The following is an 18,076-nucleotide window of genomic DNA, read 5'->3' on the forward strand; positions in this document are numbered from 1 at the left end:
GAGGGCGTGAAGGGAGGGCTAGGAATGGGGAAAAAATAAGAACCAAGATGCATTATATAAAGGTACAATTCCCAATGAGAAATGTAATTGTGTTGTATACCTACAATGTACCAATAAAAGGATTTAATACAAAAAAAATATTATTTTACCTTAAATGCATAGAATTGCACTTGGGACATAAATCTGATTGTTGTATACAGGATCCACAAAGTTTCAAAGCTAGTTTGGAATGTGGCTGTCGTGCAAAAGCAGATCAGATGCTGCTTAGAAATGGGGCAAAGAAATAATGTATTACAAAAGGGCCATGGTGAAACTTGGAGGGATGAAAAATACGCACAACCTGACTATGGCTACAAACATTTGCTAAAACTCATCAAATTGTAGGTTTTAAGTGGATGCAGTTTGTTGTAGGGAAATAGTCAATAAAATGGATATATTAAATGTAGTTCTAACAAAGGTCAGCCACTTCATCTATACATGTAAGTATAAACTTTCACTTCCTTCTATTAGTTTAGCTGCTTGGTTTCTTTCCTTGGTATGATTAGGTGTGCTTACAACACTGAAAAATTCCTTTCCAGTTCATTCCTTAAGAGAAGCATGGCTTCTTACTGCCCACAAGGAAACAGGTCTAGGGTTTGGAAACTTGTATCGATCCTGCCATCTGGAAGTATAGCATCTTTGACAGGGAGTTTAAAAGGCTTCTTTAGCTTCTAGAAGCTATCATACTAAGGACTTCAATTATTTTATCATTTTCAGTATTGCAAACTATAATCATTTACAAGGTAGTTCTTAGAAAGTATTGAAAAAGCATGTATTTTGTTAATTCTCTAAATCCACTACTATTGTTTACTGATATAAAATCCGCATTATAACTTGCATATCTCCCCATGTATGTGTGTGTGTATTCCTTAGTGTCTAAGAAATCGGGGAAGAGAGACTCATTACTTCAGCTCCCCTGGCCACATCAAAGTGTAGATTATTGATTATATTTATAGGCAGATGCTCACAATCAGCTTTACAAACAAGAATAGTACATAAAACTAGGTCTGGCAGATTAAATTGTAAAACCAACCCTTCATGTTCTTAATACATCACACATTTCAAATCTGGCAAGAGTCCAGCAGAGCCTTAACCACATTCTAAAATTGAAAGTGAGTGATAAGACTTATTAACTAATCAAGTATACAGATTTAGTTTTGTAACATTCTCATCAAAACAACTTTATCAATAAAATCTGTGAATTTCCAGCTATCATTTCTTTAGTATGAAAGTAAATCTAAAACTATAATCACAAATTATTGTGATTATAGTGTCTATGGAACATTCTATGTCTTGAAATCTGTATAACATATTTTATATGGGTAAACAAAATGCAAATTTCACAAGCAGTAAAGCACTGACAAGGAAGATGCCTTATTTTGATTGTTCTTTTCTCTGGAATTCTCCCCATTGAAAACCACAGTCTGTGTTTATCTCCTCTCTTTGCATTTTATTTCTATAGTAGTTCAAATATGAGATAATTATACCACTGTTTACATCCAGAGGAAAATCTATTTTCAGAAGAGAAATACAGTGTACTGTAGGGAGCTAGGAAGAGATGGCCCCTTATTGATGATACAAGTGTTCGTTAGCAGGAAATGATGAACAAGAGCAAATACTACTTAGAACACATTACTAGACAAGGGTAAAATTTTCTTACTCATTCACGTGTTAAACCACTGGCAATGGGTATCTATCTTCATTACTTCATGTAGCTTTGGCATTTTTTGAGGCCCTGGCTGTAAAGAAATACTGTAATTCTGTATTCATAGACTTAAGCCTATACAACCTCTGTATGTATTTTAACCTATCCTGTCAATGTCATTTCTGTAGAGAATGACACCAGCTCTTCTCACTTCAAACTTGCCCTGGAGATCAGCTCCCCTGTCCATCCAAAGCTGAGAACCAGCTCTGGCCCAGTCTAGATAGAGTAACTGTGTAACACTGGCAAAGTGGGGTAAGAGAATGATGCAGGAGCAGATGAATGTGCTGGAAGGATCTGGGTAAACCAAGAGCCTGGAAAAAGGAAAGTGGGCTGTCACAGGGGCTGAAAAAAGTCACCCTGAGAGTAAAATAGCTATAGGTAAAGGAAGCCAGAGAGACGGACCCACACAACCACAGAAAGAAATAAAGAGTGGCGGGCAGGGGGAGTTAAAGAACTTATTTTGTCTAAGAACAAGAGTCTGTGTGCTTTATTTTAATGATGCTGCCTGCCTGCAATCTGCTATAATTTAACTTTCGACCTAGGTTTAGAAACAGATGCAATCTTTAAAATATCATTCCTATAATTTCAACAGACATCTCATTTCATAGAGGAAAAACCATTTTTCATGAAGCAATAGCTCTAATTGTGGTCTTCCAGGCTACCACGTCTAAAGACTCAAGTCATTTTTTATTCCAGTACCTAGAGACATACTGGATCTGCTCTGGCACTTGCCCAATAGGCCAGGGGAAATTAAACTTGAGGGCTAGATGGATACAAGAAGTTCTCTATCACTAATACTTAATTTAACTCAGTAAGTAATATAAAAAATTCCTGTGTTGCTCACAAATATTTTGGTCATTTTCCAAAATTAAGAAATACTTGGGCTTGTGATAACCTTTAGAATAGTTAATATATTTCCACCATAAAAGCTTGTTCTTTTGACAGGCCACCAAAAAGTTCATGACTGTGAAGTCTTTTTAATTAGGAAATACAAATTTACCTGTGTATGGAAAAGACCTAAAAATGCAAAGTGGAAAATAATTCAAACCTGACATTAACATATGATCTTGTATCAGCTGCTTGATCTCATTAAGTCTGTTTTGTCATCTATAAAATGAAGGGAAGGAAGGGTTGTGATAGCACCATCTAATATTGAAATTCTATTAATAAGTTGGAGGAGGAGAAATGTGAAGGAGCCATCATTTCTTTAGACAGCTGACACGCGGAAGTCCTAATAGTTTTCTAACTCCCTGGCAGAATTCCCATTTCACTCGTATTATGATCGTAACTCTATGTACAGATGCAGAAACCACTCAAAAAATCTTTTAGTAGTTTTAAAAAAAAACTTTATATTTACAAGATGGAAATTTTGCAGTAAATCTACCATCAAAATTTACTGTATTTTTAAAGACAAAAATATTGTCACTATTTTCTGGGTAGTGGATTATGCCTGATCTTTATTTTCTTCTTGAGGCTTTTCTCTACTTTCCACATTTTCCCACAGTGGTAAGTACTACTTTTTATTATCATTGGAAAAAGGTTTTCCAAAGGATTATGCTGTCTTAAAAATTTTACCACATCTCTGGAGTCTACCCTAAAATCAGTGGGGTAGGACTGGGAGATAGGTCAGAGGTAAAGCACTTGCCTAGCATGTGCGAGACACTGGATTCAATCCCAAGCACCACAAAAAATAAAAATTAAATAAAATCATTGGGGAGGCGGACAAGATCGGGCAGCATCACCATGCTTATCTGCACAAAGTGGCTGAATATCCAAGTGGCTGAGTGCTGTAGTCAGAATCAGGATATTATTGTAATCAGAATCTATGGCTCACAGTCCTATGTGGAAATCAAAACATGCATTTTATCTAAATAACAGTTCTTTTTTTCAGCATCCTGGCCCTTGAGAATCATGGTTAAAATTCCTTTCCAATTTTAAAGTAAATGAAATGAAACACAAGGTCCTTTTTCTGCCCACGCACACAAAAATTGCTTTCCAGACAAAATATGATTGCTATTGGGCTGTTAAAAATTCTTCCTCTTCTATGCCCTAAAACAAAACACATCACAAGTTAAAATAAATATTTAGCTGTCAAAACAAAACACCCCCATATGGAAAACACAACTATGAATTTGATGATGTTTATTATAAAAACATCCGTAACAAGCACAAATGTTTAAATTATGTAAAAAGAAGACAAACTCAAATACTGTCATTATAGAGTTCTACAGTCCTAAGGAAGGCTGAAGGTGAACTTCTGAGAGGATATAAACACAGGTGTCCTCCGGGTTCATGGCTATCAAAACACCACCTGAAAAATTTGGGTAAGATGAAAACTGACATTCTCCAAAATGACAATAACAGTGTCATTTTCAGTAGAGCTCCAGAACAAATCCTTTGTCAAATTCAGCTCTCATCAGTTGAGTAAGGTACAAAAATTCACCTCTCTATTCTCTACCTGAATACAGCAAATTCATCATGAACTAAGTTACCTCTGAAATTACTTTTACCCAGGACCAGTTAGTCTAGTCTCAGGCTTCTCAGCTCATCATCAACATTTACATCAAGCAAAAAGGACAGCAGCTTAGTCGTGGGACATCAATTTAAACTCCAACTCTGTAACTTATAAAATGCACAGTCTCAGCAAGTTACTTCACTAAACTCTCTCACTCTCACCTGCAAAATGTGCATCCTAATTACTCTGCAGAGTTAATGTGAACATCAAATTAGATAATGGGTGTACTAGTGAACTTCCTGGGACTGTAGTAGGTAGTAGAACTGTAGTCGGTTCAGTTTGTGTTGGTTCCTCCTTTCCACCTATCCATTGACACTCCAACTACGATCAAATTTAACATTCATAGTTTTAATTACTCTCAAGCAAGCTCAATGGTATATAGGACATGCAGTAATTTTCATTTTGTTAAGTAAAATTTTGAATGGTGTATGCCTCAAGGGAGACAGTATGAAGTTGTGCTCAAAACCATGAACTTCAGAGAAATAAGATGATTTCAATTTTGATTTCTACTTCCAACCCTGACCAGCTGTGAGACCTATAGCAAGTTAACTACCTCTCTAAGCTTTGTTCCTCATTATAAAATGAAGCGAATATATAATATATACAAGTGCCTAACACAGTACAATAAATGGTAGCTGTTAATTAGTCCATTATTTAGGTTGGTATGCAGGAACTAGTTACTTTTAAGACTATTCAAGTGAGCTCAGCCAACTATTCAGTGACATGAATGCACTCTTACTGTTCTCTACTCTCCTAGTTATGTTTTACAGCATTCTGTGGAGGAAATTATATCACTGGCATTATTGATGTTTTCAGCTAACCTGTACATTCCAGGATGTTTAAGCAGCATCCCTGGCTGCTACATTAGATGCCAGTAGGTGCATCTGGCAAAACATGTGGACACTGTCCAATGACCCCTGTGTGGAAAACTCCTCCTGGCTGAAAATCATTGGTCTAACACAATCCATAAACTCAGGGATTCTCCAAGATCTCAGGGGGTAGCCCTCTAGAAGGTCAAAGGTTTTATGGAGCTACTAGTTAGAAATATTCACTCTTCTGGGCTCCATCATCCATTGTTATCCATAATTCAAAGCTGACCACAGAAAAATAATCTGGGGGCCCAATTTGCCATCAGAAGGTGCTCTAAATTACATGAACAGATGCTGGTCAGCCACTTCTCACTTCTCCATAGAGTGACTCAAGCTGAATCTGAGCATCACGAAACCTGCTATGTCTGTTTGCTTCATGCAGAATGCATCTTTATACATTTCATCCATATACCAAACGTCACACTGTATCCCATAAATATAATTATGCATTGATTAATATTTTTAAAAAGGAAGAGACTACAGACTCTAAAATGAATTATAAACCAGATTACATTACGGAGGATTGGTTCTAGGAATCTTCTGTGGATACCAAAATCCACAGGTGCTCAAGTACCTTATATAAAAAGGCATAGTATTTTTGGTTTTTTGGTACCGGGGATCAAACTCAGGACCTTCCGCTTGTGAGGCAGGCAGCGGAATCACTGAGCTAAATCCCCGGCCCCGCCATAGTATTTTTATATAACTTATACACATCCTTTTGTATAGTTAAGTGACTTCTAAATGACTCACAATTACTAACATAACGTAAATATTTGTTACACTATATTGTGTAGGGAAAAATAATATGAAAAAACAAAGGTTTGTAAATGTTCAATAAAGATGGAATTTTTTCCCTGGATATTTTCAATCCTTGGTTGACTGAATCCAAGGATACGAAGAGGTGACTGCATTACCCAAAATGAAAAAGCATGTCTTTCTTACTTGGGAAGGTGAGGTCAAATTTATGCAGTGAATAAGTCACTGGAAAGAAATGACTCCACTGTGCATGGCTGAAGCATGTACATAGTGACTGTGTTAATGTCCAAAAGATTCCAGATAGCTCTTGTTTATACACTACAGATTCACTATTTTTCATTTAATAACAATACTAGAAAGGCAGGAGCCATTTCTTATTCAGTTTGTATCCCTGAACCTAGAATAAGAGCCTCCAACACAGGAGGTAACTCAATAAATGCTTGTTGAATAAACAAATACTCATATACTCTGTTTAATTAAGTACTTTGCTAACAAAAAGAGAATCTTTCTTTGCTCTTGTCCAACGGGAGCTGCAAGAAAAGATTTCTTAAGAAAATGATTACAATCTAACTCCCTTTTACCCCAAATCCAAACAACTGGGTACTTCAATTAACGAAGGAAAAAATGTGTAGGCAAAAGTTAGGGAAAGCAGCCAAATAGATAAGGCCTAAAGTTCAAGCAAGCAGGAACATTTGTTCAACTCCCACTAGGTTATAAAAGCCAATATTACTGGCACCAGAGGGGGAGAAGGGAACTGAGAGGTGGAGAGAGGAAACAGGGATCAGTCTCAGATTAGCTGCTGCTCCTTCAACAAAGGGCTATTTTTTAAAATGCCCAAAACTTTAGAGGTGAGGGTGCATTTCCTACAAAAGGCTTGATTTACAAATAACCTTTTGAATGGATATTGGCAAAATCTTAAGGAATATTCAGAAAGATAAACTGATCATACTTCTGTTAACTTTTGAAATTTATCTTTTTTTTTTCTCTCCTGTCCCATAGGAGGAACAGTTTCTAAAAAGGCAGATAAAAACACACTCCTCTTACCTAGAGAGAAACTTGAGGGTCACTTCCCTCCAACACACTGTTCTTTGTAAAAGATTTTACCTCTTTCAGCATTCTGTTCCTCAGAGGAAAACAAATCAGACTTAGGTATTTAAAAGTATGCTGTTTTCACTGTTAAGTGTACACAGAAAACATATCACATAAATTTTAGACATGGTACATACAGTTACGTAAATAATTACATTTTCATCAATCTTCCAGACTCAAACTCTATTTCCACTTGAACATTTCCAGTAAACAAAGTACTTATCTTATTCAAGTAATTTTTTAGTTTAACATATTATTAAATTGGTTCCAGTGTGCTGATACTACACAAGAGAAATTTTACCCATTTAAATCTTATAGAATCTCTTAAAAGTTTCACTTGAAAATCTAGACTTGGTTGAAAAAAAAGTTTCCTTCTCCAAAAGTTAAATATGGAAATGGCAGCCTAGAATATCAAAAACCCTATATGGTTACAGAATTTATATGGTAGTCTTAGACTATGTACTTACAGTGAGGTGGTTTGCACAAATCATGGCCCAAATATCTGACCAATTTCCTGTTGCATAAAAATGACATTTACCCTTTAAAATGTTAAATATGCATTTTTTAATGACAGAAAGTAAAGACTAGATTAGAACCTTATGGAATTAAATTGGGAAAGTATTACAGTCCTACCACATTAAAGGCTGATGCCTATTTAATATGTCTTCTTCTTAAGCAAATATGAGCCTGAGTTTCCACAGGCAAAGCTACCATCCTAGAAGCCTTTGCTTTTTCAATGTAAGGAATGGGAAGGGTCTGTTTCTGGGGATGAGCTGGGACGCAAAGCTTTATAAAATTCCAAGGGGCCCGTAATTTAAACTTGTGTTATTCTGCAAATGTTCACATTTTCAAAGAACAATATAACATTTACAATAAAACTGCCTTAATCAAGATAACAAAAAAAACGTTCCTGGTGTTCTGTAAGCTTGCCATACATTTGATAACCCAGAGAAGCATTACAAGCAATTACAAAATGATGGCTCCAATTAGGAAAACTGGATCTATTCCAAATTCAAATCAAAGGGAACTTAGATAGTCCCAATGGAACAATTTAAGTGAATAGTACAAGGGATTTCCAGCAACGATATGCGTTTATCCTATTATTTCTCCTCCTCTGAAAACCACACAAAATGCTACAACAGTGTACCTCTTACCCTTTAGGAATTTCCAAAACCAAACCAAGAATCCCATTAATAGACCTGGTTCTCTTCTTTTCCCAAGGGGCCTACCGAGTACAGGATTTTTATTGTAAAGGGCAATCAAAACAAACCTGAAAAACTCATACATTCCCAAATGCAGAAAATAACACAGCACTAAACACGAACCACACACAATGTTTCCCTTAGCCTTGCTGATTTTCAAACCTCTACCTAGTCCTGGAAGACTTTAAGAGGCCAGAGGAAAAGAGAAACTTTGAAAGCAGAAACCTGTCTCCCAGAGCCCAGTACTGAAGGCGGCACCTTGTAGGATTTCAAGCTTTTTGAGACAGAAAGGTCACACCCTTTAATTTGGAAAACCTGCCTTCTGAGGCTCAGCCTGGGTGACAATCTTCCTCTGGCTTCTCTAGGTTCTACACTTTGGAGCTGAAATCCCCCACGCTTCCACCCCCACTCCCCAAACCCCTGCCCTCCTCCTGGAGAGCAGAACCACAGCGGGCCCCTCCTCATTCTCTCTACACCCCCCCTCACCCCCTCGCACCGCCCCCCAGCATCCCCCCAGCAAACCACGGACAGCCCCCTCATCTCTACTCCCTCTAATCGCCATCCTTGCCTTCTCCGCGGACCGATCCAAGACAGGTTCCCTCTCCCCTCCCCAGTAGCCGCCATCCTTGATGGGAAACCCAAGGGAGCCCCCACTTCGTCTTCACCCGCTCCCCACAACCCCGCTAGCTACCTCTGAAAAACCCACTAGGCGCCCCCACCTCGCCCAGGCCCCACTGCCCGCCATCCTCGGTGCAAAACCCACAGGCCCCCGGACTCCCTCCCACTGCCCACCATCCCCTGCAGAGGGAAACATGGAGAGCCCCCACTTCACTCCCACCCTCCCCCCGCCGCCCCACTCCCTCCTCGCCCTCCCCCACGGCGAAAGCCCCGGGGAGGCCAAGGCACGCACCCCGTGGCCGGCCGCCCGCCCAGGGAGCCCCCGCCGGCGCAGGCGCCGAGGCCCGAGGCCTCAGGTATCTTGCCCTGATGTCCCAGGCGGCGGGACCAGCCCGGAGCGGCGGCGGGGGCAGGAGGGCAGCCGCTCCCCGAGGCCGCGGGCGGGCGGGAGGCACACACGCACGCGGAGAGAAAGCCGGCTTACAGCCTGGGATGCTGGCCCGCGCAGCTGGCTCCGCGGCGACGCCGGCCGCTGCCTGCACCGAGGACAAACGCGGCGGCGGCGGCAACTGCGGACTGAGCCCCCGAGGAGGGCGGTGGATGTAGGGCGCGGGAGGGCGCGAGAGGAGGGGCGCGCGGGGAGGCCGGGAGGGAACGCGCGCACGGGGGCGGGGGCGGAGGCGGGCGCGGTTGGCTTCGGGCGGGGCGGGGCGGGGCTCGGCTCGGCTCGGCTCGGCTCTGCCCGCGGCGCGGGGGCTGCGGGTTCGGGCGGGCGTGCGGAGGGGGCCCTCGTCACGCACGCACCCGACGCCGCCTCGGGCCCCCACTTCCAGAGAGGCGGGTGGCCTGCGAAGCGCGCGTGTGTGAGGAAGGCGGCTTCAGGGAGGTGGTGGCGGCGGGCGCTTCTGAGAGGACCTGCTCGCGACTGAAGGCGGAGAGGAGGGCGGGCTGGGGGCGCCCGGACCCCCTCCCGCAAGCCGAAGGCCTTCGTTGGCTGGTGGGGAGTCACGAGTCACTGCGGGCAGCTGCGGCCAGGACAGGGGAGGTGGGAACAACAAAGAGTCAGCCAGGGTGGCCTCTTGCCTGTCTGGGGTCCTCGCCAACCTGCGCAGCCCCTACAAAGAGGCGAGGGGCCCGAGCGCTCTCCTTTCGGCCCGTAATGCGAAGCCTTGTGTTGTGGAGCGCATTAAAACTCCACCAAGGTTGCCTCCCCAATATCAAGCTGAGGAGGTAAAGGAGCCCCATCCTCAAGGCCAGCGCCACCATCCAGAGGGCTTTACAGCACTCAGAAAACACTAGTGGCGGACAGGCGCGTGGCGACTCGCTGATTCACTCAACGTTCAGTTTTATGATCCCTCCCCGTGTGCCAAGTACTGTGCCAGGTGCTGGAGATCCGGCGCAGTTATGCAGATGCTATGGGCCTAAACTGGGAGACAGACATAAAGAAATGAGAAAATGGTCGCATTAGGATAAAGCAGTGAAGGAAGAGGGTCCAAATAGTACGTGGCTAGGAAGAGAGAAAGTGGCCCTTAAACTGAGCCCGGAAAGGTATGAAACAGGCAACCATATAAAGAACCAGAGAAAAGCTCTCCAGAGAGAGAGGGAGTAAATCTTGCTGCCCTGGAACTAAAAGGTGGTGGGCAGCAGGAGAGCTGGGGAGAGTAGCGCAATGTAAGGCCGAAGGGGTTGGCAGGGACCAGATTGTGGACTGCATCCTAAAATCAATGAGGCCATTGAATGAATGGCTTAATCCTGGAGCAGGACAGTGTTCTGATTTGTCACAAGATTAGTACAGTCTCCCATCCTTACTCAGATTTCTCACTGTACTTGTATTCATTCCCATGGTTCTTTACAATTTGATCACATGTATAGGCTCCTGTACCCACCACAAGGACCAATATGCAAAGCAGTTCCATCATTACAAAAATCCTTCCTGTTGCCCACATGCCTGCCACAGCCATCTCCCTAGCTCTCCAGTCCCTCCCATTGGCAGCCACTAATCTGTCCTCCATTTCTATAGTTTTCATAGTTCAAGAATATTACATAAGTGAATAATAAAGTTCATTTGTCCCTCAGTATTCATGCAGGATTGGTTCCAGGAACCCCCTTTGGATACCAAAATTCACCAGTGCTCAAATGCCTTTTATAAAATGACATGGTATTTGTAAATAACCTACACACATCCTCTCTTACACTTTAAATCGTCTCTAGATTATTTAGAATATCTAATATGCCAGTAGTTGTACTTTACTGTATGTGGAACAATGACAAGAAATAGTATATACATGTTCAATATAGACAGAATTTTTTCAAGTATTTTCAATTGGTGTTTGGTCGAATCTGCTGATGCACAGCCCACAGATACAGAGAAACACTTGTTCTCATTTTGAGATTGGCTTTTCTCACCCAGTTTGATTCCCTTGAGAGTCATCCAAATTGTTATGTGTGTCCTCAGTTCATTCTTATTTCTGTCTAATAGCCCAGATCACATTTATCTTTTTAAAAGACCACCTTAACTATGGTGTGAGAAATGGTTCAGAGATGAAGAACAGAAACAAGGAGGCTAGTTAGGAAGCTTTCCGGACACTCACTATCAAAGCTGAGGATGGCACCAATTAGGGCAGTGCTGGTGGAGGAAGTGGAAGGATTTTGTTAAACAAGACTGAAGAGGGAATTGGACTGGACTTACAGACAGCATAGAGTAGAGAACTATTTTTGAGACCTCTTACTGTGCAGTGGAACCAGAAGAAGAGTGGTGAACCAGAAAAGGGTGAGTAGGGACAGGAGAAAGTTCCTTTCTCTCTGAGTCTGAAAAGATGAGAATGTGTTTGTGAAGAGTTTAGGGACAGTCAATAGGGAGGGGCTGGCAGGGCAAGAGAGGAGGTTTTACTACAGGAGTCAAGTCCCCCAAATGGAATGAGAGCTGGATTCAAGGAGAGGATTGGCCCTCACTCTGGACAAAGGCCTTCTCCATTGTAAGGAAGGCTATGGAAATCAAGGCTGATGAGAGCCGGAAGGCAGGGCAGCAGTATATTTAGATCAAGCAAATACAGTACAGTCTGATGACTCTTGTTTACCCCATTCCTCACTAACTAGATAGTGGCCACCCTTGCCAGAGAACTAGGAGCATAAGCCTCTGCAAAGTCCTCTTCTCTCCCCTTGCACCCAGGGCCTAGGCCTTCTCTTTCCCCACTTGGAGGCCTCAGAAATGCTGTTAGGCTTTTCTGGATGGCAAGAGAAGACTCGCCACACATTGCCTAGGGAAAGAGAAAGCTGACCTCTTCTCCCCATCATGGGAAGGCTTTAAACAATCAGGCAACTCCCCTAAAAATCAACCCTGAGCCCAGCCCAAAAGAAATGGCCAAGAGGCACTTCATATGGAAGGCTCTGGACAGAGGACCCTCTCCCAGGGACACTTCCAGTCATCCTTTGGCACTCAATCAGTACTCCTTGTGGTTCATTCTTCCCAAGTCCCCTTCCTTCCTCCCCCTTCCATTTTCATTCTCCTCTCCCAACTTCTCTTCTCCACCCCTTCCTTCCTACCTGATTCCTTCTTCCCTGCCTCCCCCACTTCTTTCCTCCCTTCTTCCCTTCTGCAGACAATCAAGAAGTTTCCAGTAGTTGCAAGGTAAGCTGCCCCACCTCCCATGTGGCCCGAGTTTGGTCTGCACTCAAGGCCAGTCCTGTCTGCCTCTTAACACTTCATCTCCTTGGATTGGAACTCAACTTCTGGAGGTCACAGAAACACATCGTTCTACTTAAAGCATGTAGGGGACTGTGATGTGTGTTGCTGAACAAGCAAAATATATAAAAGGAAACAGGTTGCCAAGATTGTGAACTTGAGTGCTACAGTTTTATGATGTCTTCAGCATTAAGAAACAAAAAGAAATTAAATAATGTCATCTCAGATCTGATCATTTTAGTTTCTGTTTGAGTAAGGAAGCGGACATGAGGAAAAGTCTTCAGTTTAAACAGTATTTAAAACTTCCTTGGAAGGAAATAGAGAACCATTACTAGGACCCAAAGTAATCAAGTCCTTTCTTTTCAAGAAGTATCATTAGCACTAGTAATTCCAAGTCATTGAAAATTTATTATGCACCAATTTACATGCATTGTTTTGTTTACTCTCATGTTAGATACTAGTATTCCCACTTTATAGATAAGGAAACTAAGGCTGAAAGAGGTTAAGCAATTTTGGACTCAGGATTAAAACCAAACAGTGCAGCACTAAAGCCCATAGTCTAAACCAGTATACTGTACTTCCAAAACAACAAAAGAAGAGTGTTTGTCACTTTTATTACAGTCATACAAAGAGGCTACTTCTTTGACATAAATGATTTGTTTTTGTAAAGTGGTGTTAAGTACTTTGTCTGACTTCTCCCTACCATTTCTGATCATCAAGTGTCCCTTTCCACAGGTTTCAAATAGTTGGTCCATTTATGATCTTGACAATGACAATGACGGACCCCAACATAATTGTGCCCAGAGAGCAGAACTCCCTATCTGGCCAGCCTTGTCATTCACCTCTTTCCACTCAGACCTTATGGGCCATCAACCTGGGGTCTAGAAAATCTTGAAACATATCCTGAAACCTTTGTCACAACTTACACAGTTTCAATGACTTCCTGACCATGTTTACATTTCATGGGTAGCTAAACTTCAGTAGAGGCAAAGCCAGTAGATGCAAAAACTCTCCCCAGCCTTGTCCCTATTCTGCCCTATTTCTCTTCCTGTATTTCCTGTCTCCACTAATAGCATGCCACCCCTAGGTGGTCAACATAAAAACTGCCACTACTTTTGACTCTTTCTTCACATCTAATAGGTTACCAAGTCCTGTACATTCTATGTCTGAAATAATGAAACCTCACCTCCTCTTCCAAGTTGTCCCGAAGCAGCTCAGGCAAAATCTATTGCTCCCATGGCATGTGGTTCATGCTGTTAACATAGCAGGTAATTGAGACATACCGGGTGATTCATGTGTGCATTTCCTCCAGCAAATCATAGACTCTTTGAAGACAAGCAATATATGTGTCTTTCCTATTTATAACTCTAGTTTCTTGGAACATGGTAGGCAATAAATTCATAATTCTTTAAAAAAATTTTATTGTGGTAAAATTGAGAAAATAGTATAATCAACTTCCATGCATCTGACACTCAGCTTCAACATTTATCAACACGTGACCAATTTTACTTTATTTATAGTTCCTCTATCTATTCCCTCTAATGCACATATACACTGGGCTATTTTAAATCAAATGCAAGACATCATATCATTCCATCAAGAATGCTTCAGTATGGGCTGGGGATTTAGCTCAGTGATTTTGGTGCTTGCTGCACAAGCTCAAGGTCCTGAGTTCGATCCCTGGTACCAAAAAACAAAACAAAAAAGAATACTTCAGTATATACTGTTAAAAGATAAAGACTTTCTTCCTTTTTGATATAAGCACAGTACTGTCATCACACCTAAGAGCAGTTAACTAATACCAAGATGGAATGGCAGGAAAGAGTCTAACATTTTCTGAATACCTACTGTAGATCTAATGCGCTAGGTGCTTTACATGTGGTATGAAATTTAACTCCATCCTTCCAATAATCCTGTGATTAAATAATGTTACCCCTCAATTGCAGCTATGGAAACTCAGAAAAGGTAAATTAAGTCATACTACAGTACACATATCATTGGAGATACATGGAGAGTTGTGAGGACTCGGAACATTCAGTTATAAAGAAAGCAATCACTAAATGGTCACTTGACATCTTAAAATTGATCTGTCGACCACCAACCCCAGCACAAAGGAGGTGAGCTGCTCCCAGCGCCCAGGAGGAGGCTTCCAGGCCACCTTACCACCCCCCCCCCAGCACAGAGGAGGTGAAACACCGCACAGGTGCCAACAGCACCCCCCACCCGTTGAAATGAGAACACATGGAAACAAATCTCAAAGCCAGACTTCCAGATCACCTAAAGCAACCCCAAAGGGAAAAGAGATGGAACACTCTGATACTCAACCACCTGGACTCCCTGAACCGGCAACAAAAGAGGATCTGGAAAAAAGGAAATTAGAAATAATTTCTCACATAACTGCAGAGATTGTGCCCATAGTGCAAGACATGAATAATAAATCTAGAGAGGACACAGATAAAAAAATAGAGGAGCTGAGGAACATGATGGAATCCCAACATAGGAAACAAATGGAATCCATAAAACAGATGCAAACAGATTTCCAGGAGATTAAAAACTCCATTGAAAATTTACACAGCAGAATGACCCAATGTGAGGACAGAATCTCAGATATAGAAGATAAGATTGCAATTAGTGACCAGGAAAAGAAAAATTTCTTTAAAATTGTAAGGGACCACCAGAAGTAAATCCAGCAGCTTCTAGACAGTGCAAAGAATAATGTAAGACTGATCGGAGTCAATGAAGAAACAGGAGAGTGCAGATGACATAAAAAAAACTGTTCACAGAAGTGATGGCAGAAAACTTCCCCAGCAGGGGAAAAGAACTTGACATACAGATAAGTGAGGCATATAGGACTCCAACTAGCCATGATCAAAAAACATCTACACATAGGCATATAATAGTTAAGATTCCAGAAACCCAACAGAAGAACAAAATTCTACAAGCAGTTAGAGAAAAGAAACAAATCACATAGAAAGGAAAGCCCATCAGAATCACAGCAGACTTCTCAACACAAACCCACAAGGCAAGAAGATCTTGGAGTGATGTATTTCAAGCCCTTAAGGAAAATAGCCTCTAACTCAGATTGATGTACCCTGCAAAACTCTCTTTCAAAATCGATGGAGAAATAAGATACTTGCATGGCAAAGAGCACCTTAGGAACTTCTTGAATACGAAACCAGCACTCCAAAAATTTTTAGACAATGACCTAGGCAAAGACAACCAGGATCACAACCCCAGGAAGCCCAGCAGAATGAATCCATCGGGCACGACAAGAAATTAAACACAAAGGGGGAGAATCCAACAAACAGAAAAAGTCATGACAATGATAAGTCAATGCGTATCAGTTATAACCATCAATGTTAATGGTCTCAATTCACCAATCAAAAGAAAAAGACTGGCAAAATGGGTCAAGAAGCAAGACCCAAAAATATGCTGCATACAACAAACAAATTTAATTCAAAAAGAAACTCATAGACTGAAAGTTAAAGGGTGGAAAACAATGCTCCATGTGACAGGAATCCGAAAAAAAGCAGGAGTAGCTATCCTCTTTGCAGATCAAGTGGATTTCAACCCAAAATCTGAAACACTTCCTGTCCCAAGAATTTCAGATAAGCGATAGTCAACTTGTATGTATAAATCTATTGTGTACATGTGTTTTCATTCCTCTTAAGTAAAAATTTATGAAGAGAACTGTTGGTTCTTAACAGTAATACAAGAAATATCTATATTGTTTTCCAAAATGGTTTTATCATTTTACATTCACATTAGCAGTAATAGACAGTTCCAACTGGTTCACACCTAAGCTGATATTTGTTCTTGTAAAAGTTTTACCTTCATCTCCCTAATGAGTCTATAATCTGATCTTGTTATTGTACTGATTAGTATTTTTCTGATTCTAGTGTTGCACACCTTTCCTTGTGCTTACTGGCTGTTTTTCATCTTCTTGTATCTATTTTAATTGGGTTGTCTATTAATGAGCTGTAAGAGTTCTTTATATATTCTGGTCTTAGATTATATGTATTATAAATATGGTCTGTTTAAGGACTACTTTTCATTTTTTTAACAATGTCATTTAAAGTTCTAAATTTTGATGGAATCTCATTTATCAATTTCTTGTATACATCATGTTTTTTGTATCCTAGGAAATTCTTGCCTCCCCTAAATTCATGAACATTTTCCCCTATAATTTCTTCTTAAAGTTTTGTAGTTTTAGTCTTTCATATTTAGGTTCATAGATCCTTTCAAGTTATTTTTATGTATGGAAATAAAGGGTTGAGGTTAATTTTTTACATATGGATACCAGGTGTTCTAGTACCATTTGCTGAAAACATTATCTTTTCCTCTGCTCTTGAATTGAGTTTATGTTCTATAAAATGTTAATGTTAAATAATCCTTCAAAACTCAATGGACTGTATATGTGTCGTTCTATTTCTAGATTCTCTGTTTGATTCCATTGATCTATATGTCTTTCTTTATGTCAACACTGCCTTGATTACTGTAGCGTTAGAGGAAGTCTTAAAATTAGGTAATAAGTGTCTTCCAACACTGTTTTTTTTTTTTAGTTTTCTAGGTCCTTTGTACTCCTACATAACTTTAAAATTTCAATATCCAATTCTTCATTTATAGCAAGTATACATAGACCTGAATTTTTATATATACCTTGTGTTTTCTAATCCTGCTAAATTCAAATACAAGTTCTCGGGGCTCCTAGAGATTTCTTAGTATTTTCTCTGTAGATGATCAGTTCATCTACATATAAAGATTTTAGTTCTACCTTGCCAATCCTATCCTAATTGTGTCTTTTTATTGCCAGAGTATTTTGGTGTGGGCCTATGTTTCAAAGTTTAATGGACAGATGAAGACTAGGCCTTAGGGAGAAAGCACTGTATCTTCTCCATTCATATAAGCCATTTTTGCTGAAAGTATGGACTACATGTCTTTGATCTGTTAAAGTTCTGTTCTACTTCTAGTCTCCCGATAGCTTTTACCATGAACAGCTGTAGAATTTAGTCCAATACTTTTTCTGCAACTACTGACTGGATCATATGGCTTTTTCCTTTCCTCTGTTAAAATGATAACTTATAGGGGTGGATCTTCCAATGCTGAACCAACACTGCCATCCCTATAACAAAACCACTTTCTACATATTGCCAGATCTGACTTCTAATAGTTTGTTTTGTTAAACAAATTTCTATCTATGTTCATACTTTTTTCTTCTGTTATCTTTATCCAGTTTTAGGATTAGCACAATGTTGATTTCCTCAAATGAGGGGAGAAGTGTTCTTCCTTTTTTCTGCTTTAAATATTTGATATAATTTATCAATTAAAATGTATACAAGCCTGTTGTTGTCATATAGGTAGGTTTTCAAGCTAGGAATATACTTTCTTTAATAGGTGCTATTCAATTTCATATTTCCTCCAGAGTCAGTTTCATTAATTTGTCCTCCAAGGTACTTCTTAGAAGTTGTCAAATTCATTTCAAAAATATTTTTGTAATATGCTTTCTATATCCTTTTAAATTCTGTAAAATATGTGGTAATATCCTCTAAATTTTGATATTGTAATTTTAAAAATGTATAATTGACATTGTATAATAGGAAG

General features: G+C 40.4%; 1 protein-coding gene across 4 annotated transcripts in view; it reads right to left on the reverse strand.

The window, feature by feature from the left end:
- The window catches only part of Fhl1 (four and a half LIM domains 1), a 59,921-nt gene extending 50,466 nt beyond the window's left edge, over positions 1-9,455 (reverse strand). For 2 of the 4 annotated variants that reach the window (XM_087202123.1, XM_004862335.4), the window contains exon 1: positions 9,278-9,455. The gene's annotated coding sequence lies outside the window, so the exon portion shown is untranslated. Of the gene's footprint in view, positions 1-9,085 lie in introns of all 4 variants that reach the window. The other 2 variants (XM_087202124.1, XM_087202121.1) reach the window with 2 other exon arrangements.
- Positions 9,456-18,076: the final 8,621 nt, after the last annotated feature.

This window comes from Heterocephalus glaber, unplaced genomic scaffold (genome assembly GCF_053883595.1).
Source record: "Heterocephalus glaber isolate CG9 unplaced genomic scaffold, H.glaber_assembly_v1.0 deba00001764, whole genome shotgun sequence".
NCBI classification, from domain to species: Eukaryota; Metazoa; Chordata; class Mammalia; order Rodentia; family Bathyergidae; genus Heterocephalus; species Heterocephalus glaber.